The 22938-nt window shown below is 37.4% G+C and overlaps 2 long non-coding RNA genes across 2 annotated transcripts in view; one reads left to right on the plus strand and one right to left on the minus strand.

Annotated features, from left to right (window-relative positions):
* Positions 1-3702: 3702 nt before the first annotated feature.
* Positions 3703-22516, minus strand: LOC129489638 (uncharacterized). The gene is made up of 4 exons (XR_008660056.2): positions 22295-22516; positions 19604-19845; positions 17852-17919; positions 3703-4014 (listed from the first exon to the last, which is right to left on the minus strand). It is a non-coding gene; the product is annotated as an uncharacterized lncRNA (long non-coding RNA).
* Positions 3873-22938, plus strand: part of LOC134732017 (uncharacterized) — a 60948-nt gene continuing 41882 nt past the window's right edge. The window contains exons 1-2 of the long non-coding RNA XR_010114845.1: positions 3873-3928; positions 11283-11587. This is a non-coding gene — a long non-coding RNA (uncharacterized lncRNA). The remainder of the gene's footprint in view (positions 3929-11282; positions 11588-22938) is intronic.

The following is a 22938-nucleotide window of genomic DNA, read 5'->3' on the forward strand; positions in this document are numbered from 1 at the left end:
TAGTTCAAACTCTAGGAGGAAGTTCTCTATTTAAAAAAAAAAAAAGAGAGAGAGAGAGACAACTGTTATGCACATTTAGGAAGAGATGGTGTCGTGTCTAGATCTGATGTCTATGTGATTGCAGCATCACTTTTGTGCCCAGGAGAGAGCAATGATGAGGGCAAAACTGATGAATTGCAAACAATTGGGCAGAAAGATGAATTCTTGGTGATGTCATGGAGCCACTTAATTAAGCAACCCTGGAGCTGTCTACATCTGGATTTCATGGTATGTGAGAAAATATATTTTCTCACTATTTATGGCAGCTGGAGTAAGTACTTGCATTTGAGGGATCCTAAGTGATGGAAGTATTGGTAGGTGTATCTGAAAGAACCAGAGTCTCAGTGAAAGCTACGCTGAGGTGTTCCTTAGGGAAAATCATGAGAGAGAATGAAGTTTAGCAGGGCAGGTCAGACTGAGGAGCAGGCTGTAGCTGAGGGAAGGGACAGTGTTTTCCACTAGCTTTAATGCCCCCTTTCCCATTCTTCCCCATCACTGGCATAGCTTCCCTTGGAATATCTGCCCTCAGAATAGGAGGAACATATAATAATGTAATGCAGTGCAGTATAATTTGATATAATATAGTACAATAGCATAATAATATAATGTAATACAATGTAGTATTATAATACTACAATATAATATATTATTTTAATATGCTAATATACTATTACATATCACAGGAGAGCCAAATATTTCTGCTATGTAGAGAGTTAATTGATCACAGAGCTAACCTCTATGTGGGCAGTTTGTCATGGATAGCATATTGTATTAATTATGTATTGCTATATAACAAACCACCACCAATTTTAATGGCTTAAAATAACAACCATTTATTGGGTTCAGGACTCTGGGGGTCAGTAATTTAGGCTGGTCCCAGCTGGTTGGTTCTGATATTGGCCAGGTCGCTTCATGCATATGTCAGGAGCTACAGGCCAGCTAGGCAGCCTTGCTTCTGGGAGCTGGCTGGCTGTCCCCTGGGCTGGTGGGGGTGACTGAACAATATGGTCTCTCATCCTCCTGCAGGCTAGCTGGGTGTTTTTCTCTTGATGGTTGTAGAAGTCTGAGAAATCAATGTAGGTAAGGCACATGTCACTTCTGCTACATTCTGTTTGTCCAAGCTAATTGCACAGCTAGCCCATATTCAAAGGGGGAAATTGACTCCACTTCTTGAGGAAAATGTCATGGATAAAGGAAGTGGGGGTTGGAGAGTTGGTGCCATTTTTGCAAACAATCTACCATACACATCCCAATGGAAGATGGAGCAGAGAGCCGTCTGAAGTATCAGGCAATGAGCAGAGGGGTTGCAAATGTATGGGAAACAGCTCTAATTGTATGAGAGGGAAACACCCACTTGACCATAGAGCAAAGTCAGTTTTGACCATCTGAAGGGTCAGAACAGCATCTGGGAAGGGGCAGAAGCTTCTGTTAGTGCTGCATTCCAAGAGGCAGGGCAGGCAGCCCGGGATAAAACACCTTGTCAAGAAGTCAGGAGAGAAAGTGAGTGAACTTCTTTTTGAGTTATGTAACACTCTTGGTGATTTTCAGAAATAACAAAAGGGGACTGTGCCAAGGCTGGTGTGATGAGTTGAGGTGGGTTGGGGTGGCTGGAATCCAGGGTAATTTCAGTATTCATGTGTCACATTTGCACTTGTCATTTATGTTGTAGAGACAGAGTAACTGCTCATAGAATATATGCAGCATGGTTCTAATGCTAACGTCTAGTTCTTCATCAAATGAGTTTATTAGCTACAAGCAGCCAAGATCACCATTTCTGCCCAGGACCCCCTAGGACATGCCTTTTTCATCATCCTGGATCTACCTAGGTTGTTACCCTCTTTGGGTAACAATCCAAGAGCTTGCTCAGTTACAGCCATATTTGCTTTGAAACAGCAGTTACCCAGAATCAGATTCTTTGCACTGACTGTAGATTTCTCAGGCTCCTTGGCCTGAAGATTCTGAAATTCAACTACCAAGTCGACATTTGATAGTTTCAGTGTTTTCTTTTCCTGTTTTTTGTTTGTTTGTTTGTTTGGTACAGGGTCTCTGTCACCCAAGCTGGAGTGTAGTGGTGCCATCATAGCTCACTGCAGTCTTGACCCCCTGAGTTCAAGCTATCCTCCATCCTCAGCCTTCCAAGTAGCTGGCACTATAGGCATTCACCACCACACCTGGTTAATTTTTAATTTTTTGTAGAGATGGGGTCTCACTATGTTGTCCAACCTGGTCTTGAACTAACGGGCTCAGGCGATCCTCCTGCTTTGGCCTCTCAAGTTGCTGGGATTACAGGTATGAGCCACCACACCTGGCAAGTGGTCCCTATGCTTATAAGATGATGCATAGATTTTTGGAATTCTGGACCTGAAGGAGCTCTATGCTTTTATAATGCATATTCCAAAGGATTTTATTTCTATGTGAGAATAATGTCACTGCACTCTGGTCTCTATTCTGATTTTCCTGTATGTGTTGCAGTTTTAGTAGTTGTGGAGTTCATCTTATTCTTTGATATCTGGAAAGGAGTTTCCAAGTCTATAGGCCTTGAATGCCTCCTTCACTATGGAAAATCACTGAATTTTCATGTTATTTTGTCAAACATTATTTTACTCTTTGTTTTCTTCTCTGCTGCTTCTCTCCAGCCTGTTTAAGAATCTGTTGCCCATCTGGGGTCACACTGACCATTTATCCAGGGTAACTAACTTCCATGAACTAATAAAATAACTAAATGCCAAGCCTTGCTTTCTTGATGGAAAACAGGAAACAGGGATATCAAGAAGAGTGATACTAGTTGGAGGAGACCAATTTATGCACAGTGTGTAGAAAAATTGAGGATGGGGAGGTGGTCAGGGAGAACCATCCCATTTCCCTACAAATCCTCAATTTATACAGACTGATGAGAATAATGTATTTTGATTATATTCTTATGATGTATTAAATGTGTACATGTATTAAATGTAAAGTGTATTTTAAAGCCACAGATTTCTTATTATATATTTAATTATTCGTTAGTGTTATCTTTAGCCTGAAAAGTTTCTTATTCTATTTTTAGAGGAAAGGTAAATTGCAACACATGCAAAACAGCTTAGTCTTAACGCATATGGAAGATGACTAATGCTTATTTGTAAAATTTTCCCCATAGTGTTAAAATGTTCTGTGTATAACAGTTTTTCAAATAATAATTTATTAAGCATTCCATAAATATTCATTACTGTTGTTAAAATTGATATAGTCTGTTACATTTTTTGATGGGATTAGTTTTGGGAGAGATGGCTTTTAAGAGAAAACTTCACTCAGTAAAGGTTTCCCTACGTTTAGATTTCACAGTGAATCAAATGAGTTCTGAGATACTATGTGTATCTTATTTATGTATGTAGATTGTTATGCGAAGATTACACAGTGGAAACATTTTTTTGTGTGTGTAGAATATACATTTAGATAGATGTATGGGTGGATAGATAGATGATATATATATACAGATATAAATTCATCTTTGCAAGCTGCTAGGATTGTGGCAGAAGAGGGTCCACTAAAAATGCTAAATCTCCCTTGTGGGCTGAGATAGTGACCAGAGAAAATTGTTCCCATATCGAGGCAGGTTGCCCAAGTGTGAGAAATCTGAGCAGGGTGGCCCCACAGAGAGATGGAAAAGAAGGCTTCATCCAGAAGGAAGTTTTAACAGCTGGGACCAAAATACCAGACTGCTGGTTTTATTTCATATGATACCAGGAGGTCCCATTGTTGGGTAAAGTTTGTAGATGACCAAAGGAGAACCATTTCCATTATGAGGCGCTTCCATGGGTCTCCTTGTCCACTTGTGACTCCAGCTTTCCTGGCTGTCTAGAGCTCCCCTTCTATCAACTTTCCTCTTCTTCCCATATCATTTTGTGTTCTGGTAAGTTAGGGATGAGGTGGAGGAGGGAATAACCATAAATACCATTGTAAAAAGCCATGAATCTCTGCCTTTCTCTTAGTCCTGTCCTAAAAAAAACAAACAAATAAAAAAAAATGAGAAGTTTTTGCTAGGGAGAAAGTTAAGAAACTTTAATTAATGTTTTAAAATTTAAATCAAAGTCTTCAATATTCAAACATTGCATAAAAGTTACAAAAATCATAAGAAATAATGTACAATAGAATTTTCATTGTAGTAACCCTTGCACTTGTGTTTATCTGTTTCTGTTTATCTAAACATAGCCATATTTTAACAGCTTAGACTCTAATTATTATGTCTAATGTTGAGATCATTCTTGTTCATTAAAAGTTACATTACTCCTGTCTTTATAAGCCTTTTTCAATCTTTCTATGAATAAATTGGCATTTATTTTCTCTGAATGTGTTGGTTTTAAGTATTTTACTTATTCAAAGACTGCAAAAGATTTGTGATATTATGCAGAGGTTTATATTTGCCATGAAGTATTACTATAGGAAAATTCACCTATTTTAAATTTAAGAAAGTTTTATTTATAACTTTCATGTTTTCTTCAGTTTTATTTGCTGTTTTTTAAATTTTATGGTTAGGGATCTCGAGTACGAAGTCTTTCTAAACATGAATCACAGAGTATTTGCCATTATTTTGGGGATGTGACATTTGCAACTCTGTTACTCTCCTCAAAGAAATTACTCACATTAGATTGCATTCTAAGATACTAAATTATGAATCATTTCTGAGGATTCACACTTCCTTTTTTTCTTATTATCTTTGACATGAGTCCCCTACAGCTGAGTAAATGTAGTTTTTGATGGGAATAGAAATTATAGGTTCACAGTCCCCTAATTGCCCACCAAAATCCAACAAATGCTGAAAATTGACAAATTTTTCATAATTAATTTGGGTAGCATGTTGACCTATTCTGAATATGTTCAGAAAAATGTGGTAAAACCAAACCTAAAACGACATGCAACTCATTAATTGATGAGGAAACCAGTTAGATGGCAAGTCTGGTTCGAAGGAGAATTTAAGTGTGTAAGTTTATATAGTCAGGCAGTCAAAGAAATGCTGTAAGAAATTTTTGTGAATACATTTTAAAAATGGTTAATGACATACAAAGTAAAGAACTGGGTTATCTTTTCTACTCCACAGGACTCTATAAATTATCATGTAATTTCAGAGTCTTTGGACTCTAATTAAAAATATTAAATAACAAAATTAAATATAGGTGGATTCTCCTTGATATTTATATAATCTATAATTAAACAATGATACTGAAAGAACATGTAGCTATTGTATTAGTCCATTTTCACACTGCTATAAGGAACTTCCTTGAGACTGGGTAATTTATAAAGGAAAGAGGTTTAATTGACAGTTCCACATGGCTGGGGAGGTCTCAGAAAACTTAACAATTATGGCAGAAGGGGAAGCAGGCACCTTCTTCACAAGGCGGCAGGAGAGAGGAACAAAGAAGGAACTTTCAAAGACTTATAAAACCATCAGATCTATGACAACTCACTCACTATCATGAGAACAGCATGTGGCAAACTACCTTCATGATCCAATCACCTCCCTCCCTCGGCATGTGGGGATTACAAATCAAGGTGAGATCTGAGTGGGGACACAGAGCCAAACCGTATTAGTTATCCTTAAACTTTATTTCAAATTTTGAACAATTTTCTCAACGGCACCCCTACCCCTACCATGATCATAACTAGTCTCTAAAGTTGATTCTTTTTTATTGAGGTAAAATACACATATATAATTTATCATCTTTACCATTTTCAAGTGCACAGTTCAGTGGCAATAAATATTTACATTCTTTTTTTCCCTTGCATCCCTTCCCTTTCCCCTTCCATTATTAGCCTCTGGTAGCCATCAGTCTGCTCTTTACTTTTGTGAGATCCAGTTTTTTAGCTCCTGCATATGAATGAGAACATGGATATTTGTCTTTCTGTGGTTGGCTTAATTTACTTAACATAATGACCTCCAGTTCCATCCATGCAAATGGCAGGATGTCATTTTTTATGGCTGAATAGTATTTCACTGTGTATATATACCACATTTTCTTTACCCATTCATGCTTTGATAGGAACTTAGGTTAATTTCATGTTTTGGCTATTGTGAATACTGCTGCAATAAACATGGGATTATAGATAACTTTTTGATATGTTGATTTCCTTTCTTTTAGCATATACCCAATGGTAGAATTGCTACATCACCTTAGCCAACTTGAGTGTGAGATGCCTCATTCATTGAACTTTTTTTTTTTTTTTTTTTTTTTTGAGACAGAGTCTCACTCTGTCACCCAGGCTGGAGTGCAGTGGTGCAATTATGGCTTACTGCAGCCTTGAACTCCTGGGCTCAAGCGATCCTCCCACCTCAGCTTCCTGAGTAGCTAGGACAACAGACATGCGTCACCATGCCTCGTTAATTTTTTACATTTTTTGTAGAGACAGGGTCACACTATGTTTCCCAGGCTGGTCTCAAACTCCTGAGCTCAAGTGATCCTCTGACCTCAGCCTCCCAAAGTGCTGGGATTACAAGCATGAGCAACCATGCCAGCCTGTATGTCTTCTTTTGATAAATGTCTTTTCAATCTTTTGCACATTTTTAAACCAGATTATTGATTTCTTTGCTATTGAGTTACTTGAGCTCCATATACATTCTGGTTATTAATCTCTTGTGATGAATAGTTTGCAAATATTTTCTCCCATTCTGTGGGTTATCTGTTCACTTTGTTGATTGTTTCCTTTGCTGTGCAGAAGCTGTTTAGCTTGATATGATTCCAATTGCTTATTTTTGCTTTGGTTACCTGTGCTTTTGAGGTCTCACACAAGAAATCTTTGCATAGACCAATGTCCTGGAGTATTTCCCCAATGTTTTCTTCTAGTAGTTTCATAGTTTCAGGTCCTAGATTCAAGTCTCTAATCCATTTTTATTTGACTTTTGTGTGTGGTAATAGATAGGCATCTAGTTTCATTCTTCTACATACAGTTATCCCTCTAAAATTACTCCTCACAACATAAAAAGGCTACCCTCATTTAATTTTGACCTGATTATTTATGTAGGTACAGCAAGAAGCATAAATTCACAATATAAGGCTCTTCAAGCATACTGTATTTCATAAACTAAGACAAGAAAATTAACTTCCACATGAACATTTTCTAGAAAAATCTTGTCTTGGACTTTTAAAAGCCTATATTATTTGTTCTTTTATCCTGATTGTAGAAAACCAAGATCAAGAAATGCCTTCTGTGAAATTTCACATGTGGTACCTGTAAGTCAGAGTGAAATCCTACCTCATAAATATTCCCAGGATTTTATAAGATTCTGAATACCAATAAATAACATTCCTTGCCCCTTTGAGTCTGGAATCTTCCAGACAATGAAACAAGTTCCAGGCCAGTTTTCCTAGGAGGGCCTTGTAGTTATTGGCTCCACATATCACGTGCAATCTTTATTCTTTAATGGTGAGCTTGTGAAGCCATATCAAATAAGAATCTTTCCCAAATACAAAACTCCAGTTATGGTCCTGGTTGCACAATTAATTTTTACAATGATTCTCTAGTAAGAAGGTGGACAGACTCTCATTGAAAACATGCAAATAACCACATTTTCATTAAAAATAAGAAGACTCTGTAAAAGTATTTGAATTCTGAAGGGAATCAGATGTCATTTACCAAATATTTCATTTCAATTGGGAAAAGCATAGTCTACTAAATTATGAGTAGAAATACATCTAAAAGGCTGGGCGCGGTGGCTCACGCTTGTAATCCCAGCACTTTGGGAGGCCGAGGCGGGCGGATCACGAGGTCGGGAGATCGAGACCACGGTGAAACCCCGTGTCTACTAAAAATACAAAAAATTAGCCGGGCGTGGTGGCGGGCGCCTGTAGTCCCAGCTACTCGGGAGGCTGAGGCAGGAGAATGGCGTGAACCCGGGAGGCGGAGCTTGCAGTGAGCCGAGATTGCGCCACTGCACTCCAGCCTGGGTGACAGAGCGAGACTCCGTCTCAAAAAAAAAAAAAAAAAAAAAAAGAAATACATCTAAAAAAAGAAAAAGAGCTTTCTTATATACTGATTAAATAATAGCACTTTAAACATAATACTAAATGTATTCCAAAATAAATAACTACATTTAAATTTTTTCCATTGTTTCATTTAGTTTGATGTAATTGATTTTTGTTTTACTTTCAAGAAATTGTCTCCTTCTGGAGTAAAAAAACATGTTTTGCAAATCCTGGCTTTGTCTTCAGGAAAAGTTAGTTGCTTAAGTAACATCATCTTTAAGTTCTAAACCCTGACCCTTGAGTCTTTGCCTTAAAATCACTGGTATAGACCTTCCGATGAGTTATTGAGACTGTCTTTTGATGAAGATAAAAATTCAAGCCTGTCGTTTATAGCAGAGTCTTCAGGAAAGCATCCAGGGTAGGACAGAAAAACCTGATTGGTAATGAATCTAAATGCTGTAATTGATTTATCACAGTAACCAATAATATAAAAATGCAAGAGTATAAAATTCTCTATTTCAGTAAAATACATAACACTTTCATGAGGATTTGACCAATGTTTCTCCTGAGGATAAGACAACATAGTGGACAGTGAGGTTATTAACCAATTTCCAGGGCCTTTCCATCTATTCTGTAACGCGGCGGTTTTTACCCTTTATCAGGCATCAGTATCGCTTGAAAGACTTATTAAAACACAGATTGCTGGATCCCATCCTCATAATTTCTCATTTGGTAAGCCTGGGATGGGGCTCTATAATTTGCATTTTTAACAAGGTCCTGGATGACGACGTCTAAGAACCTCATTTTGAGAAACACTGCTGTAAAGAGTATAATCCCTGAAACTGTTTTATTAATAATATTTAACCCACACACATTTATCCTTTGATTTGACAACTTACAATAGTATTGAGCTCATTGAGAAATATGGAGCATACCTATGCTTTCTAGCATCCCTCTTTTTATAAGGCAACAGGAGACATATTTGGTGATTATCCAGGGGCCAAGTGTAAAACCTCAAAGTTAGTTTTAGATAATAATAAAAAGTATCGTAAAAATTTGTCCTTTTCTAAATTTGAGTTCTGATCTTGAGAAGGTTAACTCAAGAGTTTTTACAAGTGATTTCTTACCTGATTAGGCAAGATCCAGGGATTCCTGAGATAGAATAGTTGGCTACTTATTGAATCAAGGTAACAGTACAATATTTTAAAATAAACATAGCAGAAGGTAAGGTGACTGTAGTAGATTGTGGTGGGCATGAAAGTGAACTGCCCAGATTTCAGTTCATGGAGGCACTTGGTGCCCAGCTGTTAGCAGGCTGCCTTAAACTATCAACTCCCTCAGGGCTGTTCTCAGCTAACAGCTCCCAGGGTGGCCCATAACCAGTGACCCATCAGGTCTTGGGTATAAAGCTCTGGCCATTTTGGTCCAATGTTGGATACTCTGATGAGCCATTTGTGTTCCAGAGCTCCCCTAGGGTTGGGAACTGCAATGTTGTTTGACTTCTGCCAATTCCTTACCTTGCTTCTGCCCTGCCCTGTCCCTGGAGATGTTGAGCCCTGCCCACCAAAGTATTTCAGCATCTGCTTCTGCAGAATCCATTCTCTGACCTTAGCACTGTTAGGAGAACAAACTTTTATTTGTTTTAATGATAATCAAAGACATTATAAAGCAACACAAAGCACAGAAAATTATTCTGGTGTATGGAATACTATTTGGACAGGTTGCACAGAAGTAAAGAACAATCATTTATTACCCATTGTTCAGACTAAATATTTCAAGATCAGTTGTCATTTCAACAGACAGAAACTGACTTTCTAGTTTGCATGAATACTTGTTTGTGTTAATTTCTAGCTGGCAGTAAAGTGTTCTCAAGCTTCTTTACAAATTAACAAGAATAAGTCCATCAAGGCTGTGCAAACTTTTTCAAAATTTTAATATAATTCTTTTTTTTCAGACTTGGATACTATAAACCAAGGTAAATAAAGTTCAGTTCCCTCAAAATGTCTACAACTTGCTAGACAAACTTAAATTTTGTTCTTCACTATGATATTTTACAGTTTAGAACAAGCTGACACTTTCCTTTAGGTCAACACTGATCTCAGTCTTCTGGGAAAACAAAAACATATCTCATTATTTTGCATACAGAGTTGTATTCCTCTGATGCTCTGTTTCTGGTATAATCTCAGTTACCCATACTAAATGTAACTTCCACCAAATAAACTAACTTCAATTTTGCCAAGAGATAGGTCATTCATAATTCTCTATCACATAAGCAGTAAAGCAAACTAATCAGCAAAGCCCAGTCCCTGTAGCCACATGCATCAGTTTTATGCGTTCTTAAAATGTCAAGAATGAGCAAATTTACTAATATTACTTAAAACTGTAGCCACTCTATAATATATTAAAGCAAAAGTACATATATTAAACCTGTACTTGGGTTTCAGTATTCTCTTCTACTTAGAAATTATCCAAGTGTCTGAAGATTATCCAATAATTAACTCTATTTAAAATTAGTCCAACTTTTTGTAGTTAACTAAGGATTTTGAAAATCACGTTGAGATTGAAACCCTACAGAATATCAGAACATAATTGCTGTTTATATCCAAAAGCTTATCAAGTTTATAATTAATTTTAGTTGAACACAGTTTTATATTTTTTAAATTTAAAAAAAAATGTAGGAGTAGAGTTAGCTTATTTGATCAATAAGCCTGTACAAGAAGTTTTGCAAATTTATTTAAAAATTTAAAAAATTCTTATACTAAACCCTAATTAACAAGAAAGATATGTAGATAATTTTCTTAATCAAAATTATCAACCAGTCTTATTTGTCCAGTGGTTCATCTTGATTATGTGAATTTAGATTATTATGTACAACATGTTTCTGGGCTAGAAGTTAATTTGTTTTGTCTTAAAATGCTATCACATTTAAATTTCTGTTTGTTTTCTGGGGGAATTTAAAGAATGTTCTACTTACATAGGCATTTATTACATCAATACAATACAAAGCTTCTGTATTTTGAGGGACTTTATCTTCAAATTTATTAATACTCTTCAGAGGTAGGAAAATTTTCAAATTCACAAAATGAGAGGTTAAGGCTTTTCTCAATTATAGACACACAGACACACATTTCACTTACCTAATCTGAGCCACAGGTTTTGCAAAGTCAACTGAAACACAAAAAACTCACCAATTTCTATCTCAAAGAGCTGTTTTCCTTTTTAGTGGGTACAAAATATATTCTTAATTGATTTGGAGACATAAAGAGACATACAGAAAAAAAATATTATCTTTGGTCTCTCCCGTGACAGAAGGCAGATGTCCATCATCCTGATACAGATAGCCACACTGTCAAGCCATGAAACCAAGTCCCCATCGCGGCCTCCAGTGGGAAATAATGCACTGGCTGTGTACAAACTAGAATCAGAACTGAATGTGGCCAAGAACCAGAAACAAAACAAAAACACGGACAGGAAACTGAAAAGAGAAACAGAGAGTCAGCAAGAGTCTACTGCTGCTTGAGATTCACTCAGAGAGCCAAGAAAAGATGTGCCTGGGTTTAAACAACGCAAGAACTTACACTTCTTGGCCAACATGGATTAATTGGCCTTGGCAGGTAAGTGCAGCTGAGATCTCATTGGTACTCCAAAACAATCAAAGCACAATTCTCAAAAAAATTCAAAAACATGACTCTCATACAAATATAAAATTAATACATGTCAATTCTTTCATTCAACCCGTTGCTTAATGAAAGAGTCAGTAAGATGGATTCAAAGGAGAATTTGACAAATTCATATGTAGTCAGGCACACAAAAGAACACTGAAATAAATTTTTTCATAGATGCAAACCTGATTAACATTCTACAGAGCAACACAACTCTAACTTTTGGGATTAGATACAAGCTTACATGTAACTTCACGATGTCTGGTCTCCAAACTAAATATTAAATAGCAGATACTCTCCCTTATTAATTAATATTCTTTGAGAATGTTAAACCATAGGATTGAAATATAATAATATACAGTCATTTGCTTGCTTTAATTAACAAAAAGTTTCCTGATAATAGAGCGTACACAGACCTGTATTTACTTTAGCAACTTTGATTATATAATTACTCAACTAATTTCCATAATGTTTATGGTTTGTGACATATTCTGTGAAATTTTACTTCTCCCCACCATGATACCATGGCCATCAAAATAAAATGAGCTCAAACTGCCAGTAAGCCTGAGTTGATCCAATTCAGTACTTAGAGACAGTCATGGTTCCAATATGGCATCCCTTTAAAGCCGTTCTATTAAACAACTGCATTGAAATCACCTAAGATATTTCTTAAAAGTACAGATTCCTAGTGAGATATCAGATGTACTGACTTGAAATCTTTAGGGATGTGGCTTGGAAATCTAAATTTTATAAATGTTTCTAAATAATTCTTACGCATGTTAAAGCTTAGAGTTATTTGTCTATGGGAAAGAAAAGAAGCCTGCGTAAGATAAGTTAATACCAAGAAATGCCCAGGAAAAACAGATCTAAATCATTTAGGCCTCCAGAGATCAAGTCACTGTTTGAGGAAAAAGGGATATTGTTGACAGACTATTCCAGGGTTAAAATCCTATATGTACTTAACGGGAACTTGTATTTCACGAAGGTATTGGTGCTACTGACCACTATTTATGTAATTTTAAGTGTGATATTGAAAACTCTTGTTGGTTTACAGTCTTTAATTTAACCTTCATGTAAAGTTCATAGTGAACTTTGCTGCTGAATAAAACCCTGGCCTGAAAGTAAAGGAGGCCAATTTGTCATAAAATACATGTGTGCTCTGGGAGAAACCGAGAGGAATTTTCTCTAAGGAAGGTACTGGCAGACTTCCCTTTTTACATTTACCTTCTGTGTTGCTTGTCTACATAAAATCCAGACCATTGAAATTTGTGTTTTAATAAAGAATTTCTAGGAGCTACACTAGAATAAAATTTTAGTATTTTAATAAAAATAAGTTAATTGTAGCCGGGCATTTATTACTTTGGAAGTATAATTATTTATTACATGATTTGTACCAAAAATAAGTATTTGCTAAGCTTATTATTTATTAATAGTTAAATATAGTGTTTAAACAAAATGGAGCTATTACAATTCTCATCACCTCTTGGTTTATTGGTGTGGGTATGCATATGTGTGTATTGAAGGGGATAGAAAAAGGGAGGGAGTAGGTAAAGAGTGAAGGATATGCATGTTAAGGTTTGAACAAATAGAATTATGAAAAGGAAAAAATCATAGTAGCAAATCTTATTCCTTATCCTAAGTCATTTTAAAAACAATTTCTTCCTGGCCAAAACCTTCAGGAAATAGTATCAAGACTGCAAGTAGCAGTTTGGGTTACATTTGTATTACTCCTTAAAAAATTCATTTTCTTTGAAACAGATCTCAAATGTCTCAAATTCCCTTGCTTTATTTTAAAATTCCTTTATCAACAGACATAGAAAAAAAAGAGGCTGAAGAATGTGTCTTCAGCAGGAATTGGGATTTGGAGCAAGAAAAGATACAGGGAATCTAAAATCTTTCCATTGAACTGTCAGAATAGTCCTCAGTTAATAGGAGCTAAATTTTATTGGCTTTGACCTGATTTTCCTGGTGGAAGTAATCAGCAGAATGTTGGTAGCAGGAATTCTAAAGGCTTAGCGGTTTCCTGTTAGCCATTATTAGCTATACATCTGCTTATTGTCATGTGGGATCCCCAAAGCTCACACAGTAACAGCAAAGCTTGCTTTCCCGTTTCTCTCAGCTTCATTAAGCCCAAGGCCCCAGCCATGCAGATCTTTAAAGTAACACTGAAAGAGCAGAAATGGTCTTGTGATTGTCAGGGTTGCTCTTAGATCTGGGTAAGAGGAAGCCCCTTTTGGAAGTCCTTGGCCAAGCCCTCCTGAGGCTGGGCCCTTCCCCATGGTGGGTGGGTCTGTGGGCAAAGGGCTGTGTCCCTCAGGATTTTCTCCTCCTTCCCATTCTAGGCAGAGCTTTTCTACCCATTTATGGGTAAAACCCCAACCCCAGCTTTAAAAATTTCCTATTCTTGGCCCACCAATATCTATTTTTTTAATATGAAATCCTACCCTTGGATGTTGCAGCAAATGTCAGATTGCAATGAAAAGCTAGAGATGCGTATTTTCACTTTCTGTACTTTTCTTGATGCAGACTAGTAATAAACAGTTCAAGGACCAAGATAGGTTTAAAGACAGTACTTCGGATATCACTTTATAGGCCATACTTGGGTTTCCAGGACCTCCTGTCCAGAGGAACCTGAGCTTGCTTCTAGGACTTATGTGGGACTTTTCCCTAAATCTATACTCTGGAGGTGGATCACATAACCAGTGGCTAAGGGACAGCTGTGTGGGGGTTGTGGATGGAGCTTGGACATGTGGGATGGGGTGACAGCATACATGCATGCCAGGTCCCTTGTAGTGTGGGACAGAGCCAGAACTTGGGAGTGTGTGTGTGGGAGTTGGAGGGGGTGGACTTGGGTAGACAAGGTGCCATGTTTTGAGCTGAGGGATTCTAAATTTGACCCTGATCTTCCAGTCATTATAAAATATATTTATCAAGGCAAGGGTATAGAACGTATTTTATTTAACAGCTTGTTAGATTGATTTATTACTTTTAATATTGAGACATATGGTACGTGGATTTTCATTTGTATTCTTGTCCAAGGCCTTACGAATGATGTTAAAGGCAGGCCTGGTTATGGTCCAGAAGTCTACTTCCCAGATAACAAGTCCCCTTTCATAATCTCAGACGCTGTTAATAAATGTCATCATTTAAAAGTCCTTGGAGGGAGCTCTGTTTTTCTCTGGATGTTGTATACTTTTTAGACCACAGGCTTTAGGACTAATAAATGTATATTTGAATCCAAATTCTTCTACTTACAACTTATGAAAATTTAGGCAACTTACATAATCTCCCTGATTCTTAATTTATTTATCTGTAAAGTAGATGTGATAATTTACTATCTGTCACATAAGGTTTTGATTTTTTTAAGTGCCTAATACATGGTAAGTAGTAAATGAATGGTAGCTGTCATGTTTATGAAGAGTTCTTTATTGTTGGCAGCTCTGATTACAATCTCATTTTTTTCAGATGTAATTTTAGAATTAGGATAGGCTGGGGACATATGTGCCAACAAGTAGAATTTATTCCCAACAACCCATCTCACCAAGACTGATGAAAATCTAGTCCTCTGTTGAATATGGCAACCAATCCCAAGAAGAGAACACCTTCTGTCCACTTAAAAATTTACCAACTCTGGGAAATGATCATTTTAATTTTTTGAGTTTGAGGGTCTTTTCTAACTTTTACTTGAATAAGATGCTACTGATGAAAATCCTTTCCCTGTTCTCGTGTTGACCCCGTCTGCCTAGCTTTTAAATTGGGATTAAATTTTAACAGACTCTCAACTGTGTGTGCTGATGTTATCACAGAATGTTATATCAGGCATTATAAATAATTCCTAGGCAATATTTAGAATGGCTGCAAGCCATTTTTAGAATTGGCTGGGAATTATTTACAATACCCTGCTCCCACAGTTTGCCTGTCATATGTTCACTATGCATTTTTCTTAAAATCCTTCAAGGCAATGAGGATATCGCTGCTACTGAGGGGTGTATTCCTGAGCCAAGTTAAGAATGGTAAAAAGTATATTTTTCTCCCCAAAAGCCTAAGTGAACTATTCGCAGTTCCTTAAATTCACCGTGGTTTAGTTTGCCTCCAGGTTATGGCTCATACCATTTCTTCTGTCTGGGGCCCCTTTTTTCTTGTTCCCTTCCTATCCACCCATCCCAATCTCTTTGCTAATTGCTACTGTTGCTCCAGAAAGCCTGCCCTGACTTTAAAAGTTAGATTTAGTGCCTCCCTCTACAAGTACCTTGTGCTTATCTATGCTCTGTTTACTGGTCTGTCTTTCCCATTGTACTAAGAGCTCATCAAGGACAGAAACTTTTTCTCTATTGTGTACAGGAGGGATAGTAAACATATTTAACAAGCAGTGGTAAATATTAACAAGCCTGGAAAACTGATAGAATGGGGTTCCAAAGGTTCCCTGCTGTGTCAGGGTATAAGAAGACAATGTGAATGACTTTTAAATGAACCCAAAGTTTAGTAGGTGTCTTCAATAGAAAAACAGCACATGACATTGAGCACTTTCTCCTAGACTATTTGATTTTATGGAGTTTAGACCTTTCATTATGTTGAGCTATCCCATAGCTCTGTAGACAGGGAAGTTAGCTTGTAGAAAACTGATAGTAATGTAATTAATTATTGTCTATAGGCATGTGAAAAATATTGCCTGGTAGATGTTCAATTGATTCTGCCCTGCCGATACCCAGCTCCCCCCAACACCCCCGTCCGCACCTACTGTGGAAGAGGCCAGTGTTACACCTATTAAGTAAATTAATTTCAACATATCTGAAGAGCCTATGTTTTTCTGGTCTTTGAATTCTCCTTTGAACTGATTGTAACAACTTTTCCAGTTCTTTATTCATTGATTAATGAGTTAAATAAAATCTTTGACACATGTTCATTTTATGTCTGTATGAGAGTCATGATTTTACCTATTTTCTTTATAAAAATTATCTTAAAGGGATGTAGAGATTTTCTACTGAGATTCTTTAGGGGAAAAAAATCTAACAAAGAACAAAGCTTCCTCTTTCATGAAAGGCTAAGGTTTTTTTTAGTTGTGTTACCTTTATGTTTACTTTTAAATGCTTTGTTGTCTCTTTGATTAAATGAACAATCATGTATTGTCTCTCAGGCACCCACAGGAGGTTCTATCTTAATCACATCTCTAAATTTCCTCTGACATTCTTTTTGATTTTTGCCTTCAAAAACTCAAATTCTAAAAAAAGAAAAAATAAAACTTTCAGAATATCTTTTATACCTAAAACTATCCTTGAGATTTCCCAGAAGATCTCTGGAAAATTAATGATTAGTTTCTATTAAATGATGCTAGAAATAATTAGGTTTGTTTAGGGAATTGGCACAGCAGAAGACATGCTCAGATTTCTCAAGATTAAATTTCAATACATAAGATGTATTAATATAAATATTTCAGAAATTGTGTGTTGTTTTCATGAGAAATTATTAGAGGTCTATCAATGCCCACATTATCTAAAATATGTTCCTATTGATCAGAATTCTGGTGGCACTTTGCCTGATAATATTCCACAAAAATAGTATAGTGTTAACAGTCAATTTCAGCTATTTTTTAAAATGCCTACTTGGAACAAACCTACTTTTGTAATTTGAATCTAGCATCGTCTGGCCAGTGATCCTAAATTAGAGAGGCACATCAGACTTACCCATAGAGTTTTATAAAAATACACATGTCTAGTCACTACTCCAGAGTTACTGAATTCTTTACTAGATATTCCTGGTATAGTCTTGGTATACTATGTATGCAACATCTCAGAAATATTGTATATTATATCTCAGGGTTTTTCTCTATAAAAATTATATTCATGCATTTATAAATTAGATATAACATTTGTATATGGACTTAATATTATCCTTAGAAATATTTTGTCTAAATTTAATATTATCCTTAGAGATATTTTGTCTAAACTTTTTTTGGAATGGTAATGTGATTTTGTTTTGTATCCCACAGAAGAAACCAAATTTCAGTTGCTTTATTCTGAACTAATATAAGATCTTTCATATTTGAAAATTATCAGTAATAAATAATCATACCTATTTCACATTTCTGTCATGTGCAGATAACTTTTACTTTACTCTGATTCTCACCTGAATAAGCAGAATTGTATCAACATTTGTGTTGCCAATGATCAGTAAGAATCATCTAAGAATAAATTCTTATGTAAAGATGGCACTGCTTACCAATGGGCCGAGTCAGGATTTTCAAACTTTTTTTAGCCAAGAGGCATAAGGCTTCTTGAATCCAAGATCTGGTGGAACATAATTTAATTACATAGGACTGAATGAACTGATGAAGAAATTTTTATTACAGATCTTTGTTTAGGATACTGTTGGTGTTCTTTTAGTGTACTCTCTTTATCTGTAAACAAGTCCTCCTTTTTTATTCTTAACCTATCTGTAACCAATAACAGTTTAGTAGATGCTGCTATTGGAAATGAAAATGAAGCATTTTTAAATGATATCTAATTGTCACTAACCCGTTTCCCTTTCCCTTCCTCCCCTGCCTCCCATAACCCAAAATCAGAAATTCTTACTAAGTCTCCTTATTGTTCATGGCAAAATAGTTATTTCAACAGGCTCAGTAAGAATCTGTCCTCCTTTATACCATGATATAATTGGAAAAACCAGGTATGCAACTAAGTTCTTGCCTGGAATGTCATATTTGAGAATAATTCTCATTAATCAGGTGTGACAGCCACTGTTAAGCAAATAAAATTGAATATTTTACTTATGACTTTCTTATGGAACGAATGCCCACAAAGTCCTCTCAGAAAGACTGGCCTGGAACCTGGCTTACAGGGGCCCTGCCTGACACATACTGAGAAAAGCTACCTTCTGCTAGACCGGGGACATTGAGAAGAGAGGAATTCACCCACATTTGTAGGTACTGCAGGTAAAATTAGGTAGAGAGAATTTTTTGGGCTTAGTTTCCTAGCTTTGGGATAACAAATAACAGGCACTTTGAAAAGCCCAAACTGAAATTCTTTATGAAAACTTCCCAACAGAGTTTAATTTTGTGATTATTCAATACTGCAGAGCTCTAGATTTCCAAAGCAAACTTTAGAAGTCCTCTCACTGCAGCTGTGCAAACGATCAGGCCAATTCTAATGAGACTGGCCTTAGGAGAATTTTTCCTTATCATTATTCTTGATCAAGATGGGGGAGATAGTAACAAAAAATTTGAAAGATTTTTAATTGGGTCAAAAGATTACCAGGTGTCATCAGTGGAAAACTGTGCCTTGTTTGAAGCACACCGTTCAGTTCAGGATTAGCTGATTCTGTGGGGTTTGTGCTTTTAATTGTCTGAGTTATTTTATAATTCTATAGAGATACCTAGATATAGTTAACTCTATAGAAGTAAATTGTACAACACTGACATAAGGCAAATAATTCTTGTCTATAGACATGCAAAGAGTTGTTGTGCTGTAGAAATTCAATTAACTTCCCTCTCTGCTGTGGAGGAAGCCAGTTTTGCATTGCTTAGCCAAGTTTGTTTCAACATTCCCTCCTGATGGGCTTATATATTTGTCTGGTCTTCGGGTTCTCACTGAGGTTTTTGTGACAGCTTTTCCAGTTATCTCATCATTTAATAAGTTAAATAAATTGTTGACATTTGTTTATATCTGTATAAGAGCTGTGATGATACCTTATTTTGAAAAAATTTCCTTGAACTAGGTATAAACCTTTCTACTACTGGATGACAAAGCATCCCTGGAAGTTTGGGGAACAGTCACTGGGGAGCTTAAGGTAGCCACTATAACTAGTGAAATTATTTTAACACCTGAAGAACTGGTTTGTCTTCATGTTGTCTGAACACTAGCCTGGTCATGTCCTAGTATGTGCATGGTACCTACTAGGAGCAGGCACACCAAAAGCCACATCCACCCCCACTATCACACTGAATCATAGATTTAAAAAAAAAAAAAAAAAGACCTGTATAGATGGTTGGTTGGAGACATGGTTTGGACGTTTGTCAACTCCAAATCTCATGTTGAAATGTGATTCCCAATGTTGGAAGTGGAGCCTGGTGGGAGGTGTTTGGACCACAGGAGCAGATCCCTCGTGAATGGCTTAGCACCATCCCCTTGGTGATAAGTGAGTTCTTGCTCAGTTAGTTCACGGGAGATATTTGTGTTCAAATTTTCTCATGATTCCACAAAAATTCCAGACAATTCCTAGAATAAAAACACAAAAATAATAAAGCATTTTTTTTATGTAGAGTTAGTAGCTCAGGTAAGGAAGTTTTAGGAAACTTCCTAGAGCTACTTCTCTGATTAATAATAATGACCATTTAATAAACATATGCTATGCATATGCCTGTTACCACTGTAAGAATGTTACTCATATTCCCTCATTTAATCCTAAATAGACCTAAGACCAACATATTTCTATTAGATCCATTTTTTATATGAAAACAATGGGGCACAGAGCTATCAACTTGCTCAGATTATATAGCTAGTTGCATTCTCAGGATGCTAACACAGACATTCCTAACTGTTCTCCTGTATCGCTTCTCGTGAAATGTGAATTTAAAAAGCTTACAACTGGCTGGGCGTGGCGGCTCACACCTGTAATTCCAGCACTTTGGGAGGCCAAGGTGAGTGGATCACATGAGGTCAGGAGTTCAAGACCAGCCTAGCCAACATGGTGAAACCCTGTCTCTAGTAATAATCCAAAAAAAAAAATAGCCAGGCATGGTGACGCATGGCTGTAATCCCAGCTACTCAGGAGGCTGAGGCAGGAGAATCGCTTGAACCCAGGAGGTGGAGGTTGCAATGAGCAGAGATCACACCATTGCACTCTTGCCTGGGCAACAAGAGTAAAATTCCATTTCCAAAATAAATAAATGAATGAATAAAAGCTTACAACTGTTCACATACCCTAGTTTTCTTTTAAGATTAGAGTCAATTTACTCAGTTGGTCTTCTGATCAAAATTTTATTTTCCTGCAGTTCTCACAACAGCCCTATAAGAGAGGTGGTCTTATTCCCATTTTGCAGATCAGAAAATTGAGGCTAAACTGTCATAATGTTTAAATTTATCACCACAATGTAACATTTGCTGTGAAACGTTTTCTGCTGAATTAGCCTATATTCTTTTCTACTGTGCCCACATGTGCTTTGCCTGGTTTTAATTTGTATAATTGCTGGAGCCTGCATTTCCTTTGTCATAGGCATGTGATTTCAGACCTTTGGCCTCTGCACCTGTTGAAGTCTGGAGTGCTCAGCTCTGTCCCTCATGGAATAGGTGCGCCCCTCTCTAACAGGAGCCTTTTCATGCTCTTGAGGGCGCTTGGGAAACTGTTTCGGGAGGTTATTGTACCTGCCAGTGGAAGATGTAAAGAATGTAGCCAAGCAAGTAAGAGGATCACAAGGGTAAGCCCAGAGATAAGCGCATCTTCGAGGGGAGTGACACCGCTTCTTTTTCTTTGTCTTGCCATCCTATGTGCTGTATTCACTCGTTTTAAGTGAGTACTTTTTTTTTTTTTTTTTTTTTCGTGTATTAGCAGTTTTCCTGCATGCTCTGTCCATCTCCTCTGATCTGGACTTCTGTCAGAGTAAGAATCACAGCCCTGCTGCTCCTGTGACAATCCTAGTATTGCTCTGTAATGACTTCAGTAGTGTGTTCTTGGCTGCCTCTAGCTTGATTTCAGCTGGTTTTTGTTCACTCAGTGGCAGATTGTTAAATAACATGTGTTTCTTATGTACCAAGTTCCTCATTCATGTGGCATCTGACATTTTCATTATTGCATGCAACAAACTTCACAGCATCTACAGTTGCAGTCCTTAGCTCTTAGTTCAGCATTTACTTATGCTGGGTCTTTGCTCTCTAACACACGGAGACATTGCCAACCCGTTGGGGTGTTAGATCAGTCAATGTGAAAAATAGATTTGTTGTTTATTTCTTGTAGCCACTGTGTGTGTTAAAGCTGGGGCTTAGTTCCTCTTTCTGGCACGGGAACATGGAAAACCTCCACCTCTGCCGCTGTAGGGGTGGGTGGAGACAAGAAGCCAAACTCCCTCTGGAGCTCCGGCCTCTGTTTCCAAGTGCTGGTGAATGTCACGGAGATGTTTTTGTTTCAGCATGTTTAAAATCGGACTCACTCACCTCTCTTCTCTTATCTCTGAATCTTCTCCCTTCCCCTCTGTTTCTATTAATGCAATCGCCATTTCCCCGTTAATTCCTTCTCTGAAACTGCTTTCTCCACCTCTTTTCATGCTTGTTGTCTACCTGGTTGCAAGTCTTGCCACTTTACCTTTTGCACCTTGCTGCTATCATCTCTCTTCAAATTCTCTCTGTTCAGTTGCTCTGTATTATTCGCTTTTTCTTCAGGAATTACATTTAGGCAGGACTCCATATCCCTACGTTGTCATACAGTTGCCTATCACCTTCCACCATATTAGGTCCCTAGAGAGATCTTTGCACAGTGGGGAGGGGGTGTCCCAGGCAAAAAGTGTCTTCCTTATTACTAATTAGGGTTTGAGTTTCAAAACACTTTCAGCTCTGCTCCAGTGAAGGGGGCTGGGCTGTATTTGAGATTTGAACCCATCTTCGCTCCAACTCCCATACTCTTTACTGCCGAGAGAAGATATCGTTTAGGGCACGTGTTCCAGCTTTTCCTTACCTGAACCTTACTGAATTTGGCTGGAAAAGGGAAGTCTGCCTTCCAAGCAGGAGGGATGCCAGACATTGCTCTACTGCTCTACTAATCAAATAAATTCAAATATGAGCCAAATTATTCAAAAAGTAACTTTCGGCTCTTCTTGCCTCCCATCAATCCTTCATGCTACTAAGGCAACCCCATCCTCCACCCTTCTGGATCCCATTCTGGCCTTGACATCCCTCCACAGAGCTTAGACTGGAGAAGCAACAAAGGACCAGTTAACTTCAGTTGGATGCAGCCTTCCAGCCTCGTGCTCATCTCCGCATGTGCGTCCTCCGCACACACAGCTTCTTAAAATGTCAAGTCACTGAACCTACTTCAGTCGCTTCAGAAACGGCTTAGTACATTCAGAACAATGGCCACACTTCCTGTCTCTCCTCTCTGACTCTTCTGCCCCATCCTCCACTTGTCCCGGTTCCTCTCCAGCCCAGCTGGACTGCACTGGCACCTGCTGCTCGTTACCGGAGACATGGCCACTGCATTATTCAGTAGCTCCTCTTAGGATGTATACTTTAGTGTTCAGTGAAGTGGTTCTGCAGTCCGTGGGGTGCGAGCATGAACAGGTTTTATTTTTATTCAATCATCACTTTAAACCGTGTTCTGTT

Source organism: Symphalangus syndactylus, chromosome 1 (genome assembly GCF_028878055.3).
Source record: "Symphalangus syndactylus isolate Jambi chromosome 1, NHGRI_mSymSyn1-v2.1_pri, whole genome shotgun sequence".
Classification (NCBI taxonomy): Eukaryota; Metazoa; Chordata; class Mammalia; order Primates; family Hylobatidae; genus Symphalangus; species Symphalangus syndactylus.